Source organism: Triticum urartu, chromosome 4 (genome assembly GCF_003073215.2).
Source record: "Triticum urartu cultivar G1812 chromosome 4, Tu2.1, whole genome shotgun sequence".
In the NCBI taxonomy this organism is placed as follows: domain Eukaryota; kingdom Viridiplantae; phylum Streptophyta; class Magnoliopsida; order Poales; family Poaceae; genus Triticum; species Triticum urartu.
This window is the reverse complement of record NC_053025.1, coordinates 147,154,134-147,160,653: the sequence shown is the minus strand read 5'-3', so window position 1 is coordinate 147,160,653 and position 6,520 is coordinate 147,154,134.

Genomic DNA, 6,520 nt, shown 5'->3' with positions numbered 1-6,520 from the left:
GCACTAAATAACAATTATTGAGGTTTAAAACTAATCCCGTTGGTAAATGTAGAGGTAGCGTGCCGGCGGCGATCACATCGACCTTGGAACCATTCCCGATGCGCATCGTCACCTCGTCCTTCACCAGTCTCCGCTTATTCCACAGCTCCTGCTTTGAGTTACAATTGTGAGCAACCACACCGGTATCAAATACCCAGGAGCTACTACGAGTACTGGTAAGGTACACATCAATTACATTTATATCACATATACCTTTAGTGTTGCCGGCCTTCTTGCCCCCGCTAAGTATTTCGGGCAGTTCCGCTTCCAGTGACCACTTCCCTTGCAATAAAAACACTCAGTCTCAGGCTTGGGTCCATTCTTTGACTTCTTCCCAGTAGCTTGCTTACCGGGCGCGGAAACCCCCTTGCCATCCTTCTTGCAGTTCTTCTTACCCTTGCCTTTCTTGAACTTAGTGGTTTTATTCACCATCAACACTTGATGTTCCTTTTTGATTTCCACCTCTGCTGATTTCAGCATTGAATATACCTCAGAAATGGTCTTTTCCATCCCCTGCATATTGAAGTTCATCACAAAGCTCTTGTAGCTCGGTGGAAGCGACTGAAGGATTCTGTCAATGACCGTGTCATCCGGGAGATTAACTCCCAGCTGAGTCAAGCGGTTATGCAACCCAGACATTTTGAGTATGTGCTCACTGACAGAACTATTTTCCTCCATCTTACAACTGAAGAACTTGTCGGAGACTTCATATCTCTCGACCCGGGCATGAGCTTGGAAAACCATTTTCAGCTCTTCGAACATCTCATATGCTCCATGTCGCTCAAAACGCTTTTGGAGCCCCGGTTCTAAGCTGTAAAGCATGCCGCACTGAACGAGGGAGTAATCATCAGCACGTGACTGCCAAGCGTTCATAACGTCTTGGTTCTCTGGGATGGGTGCGTCACCTAGCGGTGCTTCTAGGACATAATCTTTCTTGGCAGCTATGAGGATGATCCTCAGGTTCTGGACCCAGTCCGTATAGTTGCTGCCATCATCTTTCAGCTTGGTTTTCTCTAGGAACGCGTTGAAGTTGAGGGCAACATTAGCGTGGGCCATTTGATCTACAAGACATAGTGTAAAGATTTTAGACTAAGTTCATGATAATTAAGTTCATCTAATCAAATTATTCAATGAACTCCCACTCAGATAGACATCCCTCTAGTCATCTAAGTGAAACATGATCCGAGTCAACTAGGCCGTGTCCGATCATCACGTGAGACGGACTAGTCAACATCGGTGAACATCTTCATGTTGATCGTATCTTCTATACGACTCATGCTCGACCTTTCGGTCTTCCGTGTTCCGAGGCCATGTCTGTACATGCTAGGCTCGTCAAGTCAACCTAAGTGTATTGCGTGTGTAAATCTGGCTTACACCCGTTGTATTCAAATGTTAGAATCTATCACACTCAATCATCACGTGGTGCTTCGAAACAACGAACCTTCGCAATGGTGCACAGTTAGGGGGAACACTTTCTTGAAATTATTACGGGGGATCATCTTATTTAAGCTACCGTCGTTCTAAGCAAATAAGATGTAAAACATGATAAACATCACATGCAATCAAATAGTGACATGATATGGCCAATATCATTTGCTCCTTTTGATGTCCATCTTCGGGGCTCCATGATCATCGTTGTCACCGGCATGACACCATGATCTCCATCATCATGATCTCCATCATCGTGTCTTCTTGAAGTTGTCTCGTCATCTATTACTTCTACTACTATGGCTAACGCTTAAGCAATAAAGTAAAGTAATTACATGACGTTTATGTTGACACACATGTCATAAATAAATTAAGACAACTCCTATGGCTCCTGCCGGTTGTCATCCTCATCGACATGCAAGTCGTGATTCCTATTACAAGAACATGATCAATCTCATACATCACATATATCATTCATCACATCCTTTTGGCCATATCACATCACACGGCACATGCTGCAAAAACAAGTTAGACGTCCTCTAATTGTTGTTGCAAGTTTTTACGTGGCTGCTATAGGTTTCTAGCAAGAATGTTTCTTACCTACGCCAAAACGACAACGTGATATGCCAATTTCTATTTACCCTTCATAAGGACCCTTTTCATCGAATCCGATACGACTAAAGTGGGAGAGACAGACACCCGCTAGCCACCTTATGCAACTAGTGTATGTCAGTCGGTGGAACCAGTCTCACGTAAGCATACGTGTAAGGTCGGTCCGGGCCGCTTCATCCCACGATGCCTCCGAATCAAGATACGACTAGTAACGGCAAGTAAATTGACAATATCGACACCCACAACTGCTTTGTGTTCTACTCATGCATAGAAACTACGCATAGACCTAGCTCATGATGCTATTGTTGGGGAACGTAGCAGAATTTTAAAATTTTTCTACGCATCACCAAGATCAATATATGGAGTCATCTAGCAACGAGGGAGAGGGGAGTTGATGGAGATCACGAGCGGAAGCGTTCAAGAGAACGGGGTTGATGGAGTTGTACTCATCGTGATCCAAATCACCGATGACCTAGCGCCGAACGGACGGCACCTCCGCGTTCAACACACGTACGATTGGGAAGACGTCTCCTCCAACTTGATCTAGCAAGGGGGAAGGAGAGGTTGATGGAGATACAGCAGCACGACGGCATGGTGGTGGAAGCAACGGTGATCTCGGCAGGGCTTCGCCAAGCTCAGGGAGAGGGAGAAGTGTCACGGGAGGAAGAGGGAGGCGCCAGGGGCTAGGGTGCGGCTGCCCTCCCTCCCCCCCATTATATATAGGACCCCTAGGGGGGGCGCCGGCCCTAGGAGATGGGATCTCCAAGGGGGGCGGCGGCCAAGGGGGGTGGAGTGCCCCCCAAGCCAAGTGGGGCGCCCCCACCCCTAGGGTTTCCAACCATAGGCGCAGGGGGAGGCCCAAGGGGGGCGCACCAGCCCACTAGGGGCTAGTTCCCCTCCCACTTCAGCCCATGGGGCCCTTCGGGATAGGTGGCCCCACCCGGTGGACCCCCGGGACCCTTCCGGTGGTCCCGGTACAATACCGATTACCCCCGAAACTTTCCCGATGGCCGAAACTTGACTTCCTATATATAAATCTTCACCTCCGGACCTGTCAGAGTAATCGACCATGGGTACCCCGAGGACGGCAAGACGATATTTCAAGACATCGGGGCTAGCAAAGCCCCTCAGTTCGACTGCGCCAGCCAGTCGGCTGCCGACTGCGCCAACCAGCCGGCTGCCGACTGCAGCCCGAAGCGACATCGACAAGACGCCGACGAGACGATCGTACCGGAGCACTATTCACGTGTCATCTCAGCCATCATGTATAGTGTCACTTGTCCCCTGGCACTATATATGAAGTGACCCAGGGGACAAGGATGACACCCACCATGCCTAGCCCATGCCACTACCTAGCTTACTTCCTAAGCTACCCTCTCCTATATAAAGAGGCTCACATCCATCCATCCATGGAGGATGGACTCCCACGGCCACATTCATATGGCCACAAGGCCACTCATGGCCATACACGGCCACTAGAGCCGGCCATACGCCTGCATATACTAGATCAGATGCACTTGGCACTGATCCCAGATACAGCTCCAGGAGCACTTTGTATTGCCCGATGTACACCCCAGATAGATACACTCAGACATGCAGCAGTAGGAGTATTATCTCTCCAGAGAGCTCCAAAGCTTGGTAAACCACCGCGTGCTACTCGCATACCCGCTCCCGGTCCTATCAGCAGCAGTCTTACCCTCACACTAAGCCCTTGTGGCATCTGTCGACTCGCAAGCCCCCCGTGAGAATACCACGACAGTTGGCGCCCATCGTGGGATGGTACTACTACTATGCTACCACACTCTGCTGGTTTCGCTGTCCGGGCGGGACCATCTTTGTCTTCATCATCGCGGCATCGCGCCGCCTCTCCGATAGCGGTCGGGGGCTCGACATCGACATGCCCCTGGCATGGTCGTGAGGGGCCGCGTGACCTCACCATCGGCCTTGCCTTCTTCACCACCACCACAACGCCGACCGTTCGTCCGCGCGCGTGCCACGCATAGGGCCTCGTTTCGGTCGACCGTGGCCACCCACGCGCCGCTCGCGTTTGCTCCTCTCCATGCTACGCCTTGCTCTAGCCGGAACGCGCATTAGCTTCTCCACATGCCGTCTTTGCGAGCTAGCTAGATGCAAGTCAAAGTATGGTCAAACCATAGCCATGCATGCCTCATACATTTCCCATACATTGCTTGTTCAATAGCCAGATACTCCTTGTACATTGCCCGTACTCGAGTCAGACACCATCACCACCACAGGACCAGCGACGACACCAACCAGCCGCGGCTTCCCGGTGGTTCCCCGAGCACCTCCCCGCGCGCGGCCTCACCCCCCTGGCGCTCCGACCCTCCCGTGGCGCCGGCCCGTCGTCGCGCGGCCCTGCGCCCAGCTGTGGCGCTGCTCCACCATCGCGCCGCTTCCGCCTGAGCCCGGCCTCAACCGCCGTTGCTGCATCGCGCCCTCTGCTCCGCCCTCCTGCCACGGTTGCGCACCCCTCCACCGTCTCCGCGGCCGCGCGCCGCCCCGCTGGAGCTGTGCCGCCCCGTCCGCACCTCCCACGGTGCCCAAGAGCTCGAGCTTCTCCTCCCCGCAAGCCGGCCCCGGCCTCCCGCATCGCCTCCGCTAGGCTGCGTCGCCCCCGACGCCCTCGTCGGCCTCCCTCTTGGTCGCGCCTGTGTTGGCTTTGCCTGTGCCTCGGCTTTGCCCGCGCCCCCGCGCTGCTGGGCCGACTCCGCGCGCGCCCACGCGCCTACGTCTGGCCCGTGGCCGGCCGTCCCCATCCGGGCTGCTCCACGCGCGCGTGCCGGCTCTACCTCACCTTCGCTCCGGCCGGGTCCGCGCCGGCTACTCCTCCCGCGCGCGGCTGCTAGCCTGGGTCGGCTCCAGTGCCTACATGTTCAGCGGGCCAGGCCAGCTCCCGACCGGGTCGCGGCTCCCGCGCCGTCAACGTACCCCCAGCCACTGCTGCGCCGCCTCCACGCATCCAGGCCGGCTCCATCCGCACCCATCTGCGTCAACCCGGAGGCCCGCTCCGCTCCCGCCGGCTTCAGCCGCCCGGTCGGTTCCGGCTCCGCCGCGACCGGGTTCCTCATCCCGCCGGCTTCGCCTTCGCCCCCGGCTGCGTCCGCCTCTGCGAACCGTCCAGTCGGCTCCACCAACCACGCTGCATCCCAGCGCCCGCACCTGTTCGCCGCACTCCGGCCGACGGCTCCGTCCGCCCGTCGTTCGCGGCTCCCCACCGCCGCGGTTAGCTCAAAGCTCCGCCACGCCTTCCGCCGGCGCTCCGGCCGGCCGCAGCTCCAGGCCGGCTCCCGCCCCGCACGCGCGCGGCGCCTCCTCCTCCTGCCAGCGTCCACGCTCCCCTCCGCCTGACGGCTCTGTGCCGACTTCTCCCCGCCGTGGGCCGACTGCCCCGCGTCCACGCACACCAGCTCCGCGCCGCTCTGGCTCTCCGCCTTGCCCCGCGCCTGGCCGGGTTCGGCCCCTCCGTCTGCACCAGGTCTGCCCCGCATCGCTCCTCGCCGGCTCCCGCGCGCCTGCCGGCTTGCCGCCCAGCGCTGGCCGGCTCCAGGCGTCTACGCCTCCGTGACCGGCTCCCGCACGCCGGCCCCGCATGCAGCCTGCAACAGCCGGCTCCGCCTCCACTGCGTGCCGCATCCCGTCCCCCGGCTGCTGCGGTATCCCGGCCCGCCGGCATCGCCCGCGACCTGGCCACCGGCTACTGCCGCGTCCCGGCCGCCGGCTGGGCGTGCAAGCTGGCCTCCACCGCGTCCCACTCCCGCCGACTGCTCAGGCAGTGAAAAGAAAGCAAAAAAGAGAAAAAGAAAGGGGGAGTGGGTGCCGGCTGGAGAAAAGATGAAGAAAGAAACAGAAAAAGGGGGCCGGGTGAGAGAAAAGTCAAGGGCCGGCTGCCCAAGCCGGCTGAGAAAGAAGTGGCTGGGTGCTACAAGAAAAGGGCTGACTGCCCACAGCTGACTGCTGGCAAAAAAAAGAGATGTGCGTCCGGGTGCAAAGAGTCCGACTGCTGAGTCGGAGTCCGACTGCCCAGCCGGATAAAAAATAAATGTGTGTTCGGCTGCCCATAGCTGGACAAAAAGAAGAAGAAAAAAGCATCAACTTCAACAAAGAAGCCAAAGTAGTTGCTGGGAGATCCGGCCCGACTGCTCAGCAGTCGGCCCGAATCTCAGGGGCTACACCCAGCGGGTACGCTGATGCGCCCCCGCGAGAAAGAAGACAAAGTAGTTGCCGGGAGATCCGGCCCGACTGCTTAGCAGTCGGCCCGAATCTTGGGGGCTAGACCCAGTGGGTGCGCTGATGCGCCCCCGCGTGAAAGAAGACAAAGTAGTCACCGGGAGATCTGGCCCGACTGCTCAGCAGTCGGCCCGAATCTCGGGGGCTACACCCAGTGGGTGCGCTGACGCGTCCCCGTGAGAAAGAAGACAAA